General features: G+C 40.6%; 1 protein-coding gene across 1 annotated transcript in view; it reads left to right on the top strand.

Annotated features, from left to right (window-relative positions):
- The first annotated feature begins 1,154 nt into the window (after window positions 1-1,154).
- LOC133558156 (ankyrin repeat and fibronectin type-III domain-containing protein 1) overlaps window positions 1,155-11,354 on the top strand; it is a 150,885-nt gene continuing 140,685 nt past the window's right edge. The window contains exon 1 of the mRNA XM_061909321.1: window positions 1,155-1,192. The gene's annotated coding sequence lies outside the window, so the exon portion shown is untranslated. The remainder of the gene's footprint in view (window positions 1,193-11,354) is intronic.

Genomic DNA, 11,354 nt, shown 5'->3' with positions numbered 1-11,354 from the left:
CATGAATGTTTTTTTGTGACCAACAAGTATGTGCTCCAATCACTCTATCACAAAACAATAAGAGTTGTAGAAATTATTGGAAACTCAAGACAGCCATGACATTATGTCCTTCACAAGTGCATGTAAACTTTTGACCACAACTGTATATATATATGTATATACTAGGGCTGTGAATCTTTGGGTGTCCCCCGATTCGATTCAATATCGATTCTTGGGGTCACGATTCGATAATATATCGATTTTTTTCTATTCGATTCTCGATTCAAAAACTGTATTTTTCCGATTCAAAACGATTCTGGATTCATTCAATACATAGGATTTCAGCAGGATCTACCCCAGTCTGCTGACATGCTAGCAGAGTAGTAGATTTTTTAAAAAAAAAGCTTTTATAATTCTAAAGGACAAAACTGATTGCAATAATATAAATTTGTTTTAACTAATAAAAATTGGACTTATTTTATCTTTGTGAAAACATTGGACACAGTGTGTTGTCAAGCTTATGAGATGCGATGCAAGTGTAAGCCACTGTGACACTGTTGTTCTTTTTTATTATTTTTATAAATGTCTAATGATAACGTCAGTGAGGGATTTTTAATCACTGCTATGCTGAAATTATAACTAATATTTATACTGTTGTTGATAATATTCATTTTTTTTTAGCTACTTTTGGTTTGTTCTGTGTCGTGTTTGTGTCTCCTCTCAATTTCTCTGTTTATTGCAGTTCTGAGTGTTGCTGGGTCAGGTTTGGTTTTGGAATTGGATTGCATTGTTATGGTATTGCTGTGTAGTGGTTTGGATTGATAAAAAAAATAAAAAATCGATTTTTTAAAAATGAGAATCGATTCTGAAACGCACAACATAAACGATTCGATTCGTATTCGAATCGATTTTTTCCCACACCCCTTGTATATACTGTATGTCTCGTTACTTTGCCTGCAGTCAGCTTTTGTTCAAATTTTTTAAGCCCAACGCGGCCCACCAGTCAAAAAGTTTGGACACCCTCGCCCTATAAAGTCCTGGCTCAGCACAAACTGAATGAAGTTACTCTAAGAATGCCTTATTATATATAGCTCAATTGTGTTTTCATAGTGCACAAATAACTGTTCTCAACTCGATTTTGCCTCTCATTTCTATTTTGTTTTCATTTGCAGAGTCTGGGCTCAGTGGATCGCAAGGAGAATCAACACAAAAGGTTAGTCTTAAGTGTTTCTTTCATCTGTGAGTCATATTGTAGTATTATGTTAAGGGCGTGTTTGCAGCATTTACACGAATGCCTCGAGGGTGCTACTTTCCAATGTATTTCACACCGGATATCTCACACTCAAGGCTTCTCATACATAATGACATAAATTACCCACATAACACATGAACGTGCATTATGGGTTGCGAGCTAATGATAATGATTTGGATAGCTGTCACTGACTGTATATTCTATCATAACAACATAATGACTGCAAATGTTTCAGTGCTTCTCTTAGACTGCTTTTGTATGTGTGCACGTGCACATGGGGGAATCTACACCAAATATCCACTGTATTGATACCCTTGTAATGATACCAAAGTACAGGAGCGTATCTCGTCGATACTACTATGATTATGTCGATACTTTTTGGCATCACATCTTTTTTAAATTTATAATATGTTTATGAACTGAGGAAATATGTCCCTGGACACATGAGGACTTTGAATATGACCAATGTATGATCCTGTAACTACCGTATTTTTCGGAGTATAAGTCGCTCCGGAGTAAAACCCGCACCTGCCGAAAATGCATAATAAAGAAGGAAAAAACATATGTCGCACTGGAGTATAAGACGAATTTTGGGGGGAAATTTATTTCATAAAACCAGTGTTAATTTTGACAGCAAAATTTGATTTAGTTTTAGTCATAGTCTTTTGACTAAAATGTAATTTAGTTTTAGTCATAATTTTATTTAAATTGTTTTAGTTTTAGTCTAGTTTTAGTTGACGAAATATCACAAGATTATAGTCGACGAAAACTACAGTAGATTTAGTCGACTGAAGGGTAATATGTAAACTCTCCCTTCAATTTCTGAAAGTCAAAGCAAAACAGCGGAAAAATCACCGATACAAGTCGTATTTTGATGAAAATCAACGTCTCAAATTTAGTATTTCACGAGTAAGCCGTGTAATAAACGGGATAACATCGAGTGAGTTGTATGTTGTGGAAAATGCTTACCTGTGTGTGGATTTCGGGGTGATTCGACTGTAAATGTTTTGTTTTTCCCCGTAATCCTCACGCTGCATTTCTTACACTTCGTCTGGTTATTTTTGACGTCAAATATAAAATTTCCCCATATGTCCTCTCTCCTCTTCCTCCCCGGCGTTGACATGTTGTCTTTTGCAGCGCATTACCGGGTCAGTCTCAAACGCAAACAACGTTTACGTAACTTCCTTACCACGTCGCTCTGATTGGTTCTCTTCCCAACTCCTCCCGCCTCTTCCTAACGAAATGAGTTCCGATCGGATCTCGTCTCTGGCAGACATTTTCGTCTCGTTTTTATTCATTGACGAATATGTCAATACACCTCGTCATCGTCTTAGTCCAAGTAAATTATTTTTCATTTAGTTATTGTCTCGTTTTAGTCATAAAAAAAAGGTCGTTGAGGATAACTATGACGAAAATTTTCCGTCAACAAAATTAACACTGGATAAAACCCAACTCCAAGAATAGACATTTGAAAGGCAATTTTAAATAAAGAATAGTGAACAACAGGCTGAATAAGTGTACGTTACATGACGCATAAATAACCAACTAAGAAGGTGCCTGGTTTGTTAACGTAACATATTATGGGAAGAGTCATTCAAATAACTATAACATATAGAACATGCTATACGTTTACCAAACAATCTGTCACTCCTTAGGAATGGTGTTCTTGGGTTGCAACTCAGTATTCTTCTTCCTCCAAACACGACGAGTTGAGTTTATACCAAAAAGTTATATTTTGGTTTCATCTGACCACATGACATTCTCCCAATCCTCTGCTGTATCATCCATGTATCCATTTTGGTATAAACTCAACTCGTCGTGTTTGGAGGAAGAAGAATACTGAGTTGCATCCCAAGAACACCAAACCTACTGTGAAGCATGGGGGTGGAAACATCATGCTTTGGGGCTGTTTTTCTGCTAAGGGGACAGGACGATTGATTCGTGTTAAAGACAGGATGAATGGGGCCATGTATCGTGAGATTTTTGTCAGAGTTATTTTGTGTCGAACCCCAAGATGCAGAGAAGGAGGGAGGCATTTTGCAGGAAAACATTGTTTAATTTAAAATACTAGAACAAACCAAGGGTACAAACAAACAGCACATACGTGGGCGGATATAACAAACTAAGGGCTATGAACAAACAAATGTGAAGCAAGGAACAAAAAACAGTAAGCTACAAACATCTAACAAATATAGCTTACCGCTACGCTGCAATCACACGACCAGTAGGAATGACAAGTAGAAAATGACATCGACACGACAATAATCCAGCCCTGACTGGAGGAGAAAACAGGTCTTTAATAGTGGCTGGCTGATTGATCCCAGGTGTGGCCAGGTGCCAATCAGCCACAGCTGAGGGTTACACAGCACTCAGGGAGACAAACAGGAAACAGAACCAAAATAAGAGTGATGACAGGAACTAAAGACAAATGCAGAGGAAAAACTAAGACATAGACCAAAACTGTCAGGGACATGCCTGACAATTTTGAGCCAAAACCTCCTTCCATCAGTGAGAGCTTTGAATGGTTGACCAAATACTTATTTTCCACCATAATTTACAAATAAATACTTTAAAATACCTAGAATGTGAATTCCTGGATTTTTTTTCACATTCTGTCTCTCACAGTTGAAGTGTACCTATGATGAAAATTACAGACCTCTGTCATCATTTTAAGTGGGAGAACTTGCACAATCGGTGGCTGACTAAATATTTTTTTGCCCCACTGTACGTCTAGTCTCTTACGTAAGTGAGCTAAATAATATTATTTGATATTTTACGGTAATGTGTGGAGGAGTTCAAGTACCTAGGAGTGGGAAGAGTGGATCGTGAGATCGACAGGCGGATCGGTGCGGCGTCTTCAGTAATGCGGACGTTGTACCGATCTGTTGTGGTGAAGAAGGAGCTGAGCCGGAAGGCAAAGTTCTCAATTTACCGGTCGATCTACGTTCCCATCCTCAACTATGGTCATGAGCTTTGGGTCATGACCGAAAGGATAAGATCACGGGTACAAGCGGCCGAAATGAGTTTCCTCCGCCGTGTGGCGGAGCTCTCCCTTAGAGATAAGGTGAGAAGCTCTGTCATCCGGGAGGAACTCAAAGTAAAGCCGCTGCTACTCCACATCGAGAGGAGCCAGATGAGGTGGTTCGGGCATCTGGTCAGGATGCCACCCGAACGCCTCCCGAGGGAGGTGTTTAGGGCACGTCCAACCGGTAGGAGGCCACGGGGAAGACCCAGGACACTTTGGGAAGACTATGTCTCCCGGCTGGCCTGGGAACACCTCGGGATCCCCCGGGAAGAGCTAGACGAAGTGGCTGGGGAGAGGGAAGTCTGGGCTTCCCTGCTTAGGCTGCTGCCCCCGCGACCCAACCTCGGATAAGCGGAAGAAGATGGATGGATGGATGGGATGGATTTCACGGTAATGTGTTAAAAATTTCACACACAAGTCGCTCCTGAGTATAAGTCGCACCCCCGGCCAAACTATGAAAAAAAACTGTGACATAGTCCGAAAAATACGGTACTTGGTATCGGATTAACACCCCAATTTGTGGTATAATCCAAAATTAATGTAAAGCATCCAAACAACAGAAGAATAAGTGATTATTACATTTTAACAGAAGTGTAGATATAACATGTTAAAAGGGGAATCAAGCAGATATTAACAGTAAATGAACAAGTAGGTTAATAATTCATTTTCTACCACTTGTCCTTAATCCATCCATCCATTTTCTACCGCTTATTACCTTTTTGGGGTCGCGGGGGGCGCTGGCGCCTATCTCAGCTACAATCGGGCGGAAGGCAGGGTACACCCTGGACAAGTCGCCACCTTATCGCAGGGCCAACACAGATAGACAGACAACATTCAAACTCACATTCACACACTAGGGCCAATTTAGTGTTGCCAATCAACCTATCCCCAGGTGCATGTCTTTGGAAGTGGGAGGAAGCCGGAGTACCCGGAGGGAACACACGCATTCACGGGGAGAACATGCAAACTCCACACAGAAAGATCCTCAGCCTGGATTTGAACCCAGGACTGCAGGACCTTCGTATTGTGAGGCAGACGCACTAACCCCTTCTTCCACCGTGAAGCCCTCGTCCTTAATCAGTTTAAAAAAAATAATAGATTGATAAATGACACAATATGTTGCTGCATATGTTTGCTTACTTACTACTAAAAGACAAGTTGTCTTGTATGTTCACTATTTTATTTAAGGACAAACTTGCAATAAGAAACATATGTTTATGTACCCTAAGATTTTTTTGTTAAAATATAGCCAATAATAAAAAATGTTGTGGTCCCTTTATTTAGAGGTGGTATAGTACCGAATATGATTTATCAGTATCGCGTTACTATACTAATACCGTTATACCGTACATCCCTATTTCATTGATATGAATACTCAGTGTTATGTTGCTAAAGTAAGGGCCAACCTTGTGCAGCGTGTCTCTTGTACTGAAAGTACATTAAAGACACAGTCAGTGTGGCGGCAAAAGGAGGTGACAGTTGCCAGGAGACAAGCAGCTGCCATTGCCCACCAGTATAAGGGCCAGCACGCAATGTTACATCCATGCTATAATAAGCCCCCACCTTACATCTCATATACAGTGGGGCAAAAAAGTATTTAGTCAGCCACCGATTGTGCAAGTTCTCCCACTTAAAATGATGACAGAGGTCTGTAATTTTCATCATAGGTACACTTCAACTGTGAGAGACAGAATGTGAAAAAAAAATCCAGGAATTCACATTGTAGGAATTAAAAAAAAAAAAAAAGGTAAATTATGGTGAAAAATAAGTATTTAGTCAATCATTCAAAGCTCTCACTGATGGAAGGAGATTTTGGCTCAAAATCTCACGATACATGGCCCCATTCATTCTTTCCTTAACATGGATCTATTTTCCTGTCCCCTTAGCAGAAAAAAGCCCCAAAGCATGATGTTTCCACCCCCATGCTCCACAGTAGGTGTGGTGTTCTTGGGATGCAACTCAGTATTCTTCTTCCTCCAAACACGACGAGTTGAGTTTATACCAAAAAGTTCTTTTTTGGTTTCATCTGACCACATGACATTCTACCAATCCTCTGCTGTATCATCCATGTATCCATTTTGGTATAAACTCAACTCTTCGTGTTTGGAGGAAGAAGAATACTGAGTTGCATCCCAAGAACACCACACCTACTGTGAAGCATGGGGGTGGAAACATCATGCTTATGGGCTGTTTTTCTGCTAAGGGGACAGGACGATTGATCCATGTTAAGTAAAGAATGAATGGGGCCATGTATCGTGAGATTTTGAGCCAAAACCTCCTTCCATCAGTGAGAGCTTTGAATGGTTGACCAAATACTTATTTACCACTATAATTTACAAATATTTTTTTTTTAATTCCTACAATGTGAATTCCTGGATTTTTTTTTTAGATTCTGTCTCTCACAGTTGAAGTGTACCTATGATGAAAATTGGAGACCTCTGTCATCATTTTAAGTGGGAGAACTTGCACAATCGGTGGCTGACTAAATACTTTTTTGCCCCACTGTATATATATGTTGGAAGTTACAAGGCAAAATGAGGATGTATCAGTGGAACTTTTTACAGTCTTTTGAATATCCTTTTTTTGTAAGTACGTTGTTCTCATTCGCCAATGTGCTGTAGTTTTCCAGCAGGCAAATTCTTGTGAAAAGACAATAAGGACTAAGGGTTCATAGGACGATGTGTAGTAAAATTCCTTTACTTTTCATGCACTGCCCCCCCCCCCTCCCCACCCCCCCCATTTTTATTTTCCAGTATACTTAAACCCCAAAGTAAATATACATTGGGGATTATTTAAAAGTGTGGTAGCAAAGCGGCGCTATACCAGTTCAAGTCCATGTCTGTACATAGCGGTTTGATGTGATGCACAACTTGTGTTTATTAGGACAGTGGCTCGCGAGGTAGAGCAGGTCGTCAAGTAACTGAAAGATTCCAGGTTTGAATCCGACTGCTGTTGTGTCCTTGGGGCAAGACTCTTCACCCAACCTGCCTCCAGGGTGTATGTGGAATGTAGACTGACTGAATAATGGGAGGGCAACACGGTGGCAGAGGGGTTAGTTCGTCTGCCTCACAATACGAATGTCCTGAGTAGTCCTGGGTTCAATCCCGGGCTCGGGATCTTTCTGTGTGGAGTTTGCATGTTTTCCCCGTGACTGCGTGGGTTCCCTCCGGGTACTCCGGCTTCCTCCCACTTCCAAAGACATGCACCTGGGGATAGGTTGACACTAAATTGGGCCTAGTTTGTGAATGTGAGTGTGAATGTTGTCTGTCTGTGTTGGCCCTGCGATGAGTTGGCGACTTGTCCAGGGTGTACACCGCCTTCCACCCGATTGTAGCTGATTGTAGCGCCCCCTGCCACCTCAAAGGGAATAAGCGGTAGGAAATAGATGAATGGATGAATAATGGGATCTCCCTCTAATTTGCTTTGATTGTCCAGAAAGGCTTTATATGAAACCAATCAGTTACTATTGCACCAAATATTTGGTTTTATGACAAGTTTTTTTCAAGACCTGTTTTTTGTTTTGAATTATTCAAAGGCCACACTTCCTGTTGTCAATGTAACAACTGGTAGAATGCAGCTGGGTTAGGCTCCAGCACCCCCCGCGAACCCAAAAGGGACAGGCAGTAAAAAATGGATGGATGGATGTGATTGATTGATTGATTGATACTTTTATTAGTAGATTGCACAGTTCAGTAAATATTCTGCACAATTGACCACTAAATGGTAACACCCAAATACGTTTTTTTAACTTGTTTAAGTCGGGGTCCACTTTAATCAATTCACGATGATGTGTCCCAGGGGTCGCGAGCAACAAGGAAAATATTCATTATTTGCATCTACACTCTACTACAGTGGTTCTCAAATGGGGGTACGCGTACCCCTGGGGGTACTTAAAGGTATGCCAAGGGGTATGTGAGATTTTGTTTTAAATATTCTAAAAATAGCAAAAATTCAAAAATCCTTTATAAATATATTTATTGAATAATACTTCAACAAAATATGAATGTAAGTTCATAATCTGTGAAAAGAAATGCAACAATGCAATATTCAGTGTTGACAGCTAGATTTTTTGTGGACATGTTCCATAAATATTGATGTTAAAGATTTCTATTTTTGTGAAGAAATGTTTAGAATTAAGTTGATGAATCCAGATGGATCTCTATTACAATCCCCAAAGAGGGCACTTTAAGTTGATGATTATGTCTATGTGTAGAAATATTTATTTATAATTGAATCACTTGTTTATTTTTCAACAAGTTTTTAGTTATTTTTATATCTTTTTTTCCAAATAGTTCAAGAAAGACCACTACAAATAAGCAATATTTTGCACTGTCATACAATTTAATAAATCAGAGACTGATGACATAGTGCTGTATTTGACTTCTTTATCTTTTTTTTTCAACCAAAAATGCTTTGCTCTGATTAGGGGGTACTTAAATTAAAAAAAATGTTAACAGGGGGTACATCACTGAAAAAAGGTTGAGAACCACTGCTCTAGTATTCTTGTTAGAATAATACACAAGCCTACAGCTGGTTGGCAGCAGTGCTCATTCAAATGAAGGAGTTCCTTAGAAGTAGTTAAGTACACAGGAACACGTGCACAGAGCTAATGAAGGCGAAGAGATGGGGAAGTTCAAAAGAGGAATAAAAAGACAAGATGAGTCGTCAGTAGCACATTTAAAGAATGTAACTCAACTCACACAATGCGTTTTACAGATAAATAAACAAATAATTAAACGTGATGTAATGGTTTTTTTTCCCCAGGAGGGTCATGACGGGATATAATTGAGAAGCACTGCCTTAAAATGTGCATCATGACTCATTTCCTGTTTTCTAATCACCCAGCTACTGAGTCACATTTTTCCAAGCATGCGTTGCTGAATCCCTACAGGTCGCTGGTGCGTGTATGGAAATGACAGGGGAAAAAAAGCTTTTACAAGCTTTTATGTACATTCTGGCCAAATGTGGAGCCTAAAATAACACAACCAGCCCTCTGGTCATGTTTTCGGACAACTCAATTTGTGACGCATTAGATTTACATTGATGCATACATCATGTTTTAAATCATCCACCATCTTTGAGGGTTGCGGGGATGCTGGAGCCTATCCCAGCTGCTTTCGGGCGGTGGGTGGGGTACACCCTGGACAAGTCGCCACCTCATCACAGGGCCAAGACAGATAGACAGACAATATTCACACTCACATTCACACACTAGGTCCAATTTAGTGTTGCCAATCAACCTATCCCCAGGTCTATGTCTTTGGAGGTGGGAGGAAGCCGTCATGGGGAGAACATGCAAAGTCCACACAGAAAGACCGAGCCCGGGGATCGAACCCAGGATCTTTTTATTGTGAGGCACACATACAATACACCATCCTTCCCCAATCAATGAAAATGCATTCATATAGCCCTTAATCACAAGTGCCTCAAAGGGCTTCAAAAACCACATCGACATCCTCGGATCTCAACCCACATCCGGGCAAGTAAAAAAAACTCAACCAAATGGACCAATAAGAAACCCTGAGAGGGACCGGGTGCAATGGATGGCGAGTGGGTACAATGTAAAAAAATATTCTGTAAAAAAAACAGTCATCTCCTGGCAGCTACGGCTCCCAAATGAAAACCATAAAATTAAAATAAAACATTGTAAACAAAATAATGATCAAAAACATTATATTTACAGAAATGTTTATGAAACGTTTTTCGGAAAAATATCATTTTTACAGATTTTTACTAAATTATTAAATTCAACCACTTTTAATAAAGTGACGATGCAAACAGTTCTGCAGAAAAATACCTTTATTCTACAGAGTTTTTCCAAATTATTACGATCAACCACCTTTTAATGAAGTGACAATGCTGGCAGTTCCACAGAAAAATACCATTATTTTACAGATTTTCTCTGAATTGTTAAGATCAGGGGTCTCAAACTCAATTTACCTGGGGGCCACATGATGCAGAGACTTGTTGCAAAGTGGATTCACCTTCTTTGAATGGCTATCCCGCCCTGGCAACATACTTGCCACACCTCCCGATTTTACCGAATGACTGACGGTGACCCTCCCGAAGGATTGTCCCAATGTTCGCCCGGACAAGTATATTGTGGGCGTGCCGTGACAGTACTGCCTTTATTGTCCTCTGCAACCTTTCGTCGCGTTTGCTCATTCACAATACAATCAGCATGCCGACCTTGACGCATGTTGTATAAGGCTACGGCAGACATACAATATTTACTGCAAGACCTACTTGATCAACAGCCATACAGGTCACACTGAGGGTGGCTGTATAAACAACTGTAAACCACACTGTGAACCCACATCAAACAAGTATGACAAACACATTTCAGTAGAACATCTTCACCGTAACACAACATAAAAACAACAGAACAAATACCCAGAATCCCATGCAGCCCTGACTCTTCCGGGCTACACCCCTGCTACCACCCAAACCAACCCCCCTCCCCCCACATCACCACCACCCTCCGTGCGTCGGTTGAGTTGGCCTGGGTTTGGTGGTAACGAGGGTGCATGATATAACACGGAAAATTTAGGGCTGCATGGGATTCTGGGTATTTGTTCTGTTGTGTTTATGTTGTGTTACGGTGAAGGGACAGCGTGGTGCAGTGGGACAGTGGCCGTGCGCAACCCGAGGGCCCATGGTTCAATCCCCACCTAGTACCAACCTCGTCACGTCCGTTGTGTCCTGAGCAAGACACTTCACCCTTGTTCCTGGTGGGTGCTGGTTAGCACCCTGCGTGGCAGCTCCCTCCATCAGTGTGTGAATGTGTGTGTGAATGGGTAAATGTGGAAGTAGTGTCAAAGCGCTTTGAGTACCTTGAAGGTAGAAAAGCGCTATACAAGTACAACCCATTTATCATGTATGTTCTCCCGAAATGTGTTTGTCATTCTTGTTTGGTGTGGGTTCACAGTGTGGCGCATATTTGTAACCGTGTTAAAGTTGTTTGTACGGCCACCGTCAGTGTGATCTGTATGGCTGTTGGCTGTTGATCAAGTATGTCTTGCAGTCACCAACGTACTGTATGTCATATTACAGAGAAAAATGTTAAATTGTTAGTATGAGCATAAACCTTTATATAAC

Source organism: Nerophis ophidion, linkage group LG08, assembly GCF_033978795.1.
Source record: "Nerophis ophidion isolate RoL-2023_Sa linkage group LG08, RoL_Noph_v1.0, whole genome shotgun sequence".
Taxonomy (NCBI): domain Eukaryota; kingdom Metazoa; phylum Chordata; class Actinopteri; order Syngnathiformes; family Syngnathidae; genus Nerophis; species Nerophis ophidion.
The sequence above is the reverse complement of the archived record's forward strand: the minus strand, read 5'-3'. Positions and strand labels throughout refer to the sequence as shown.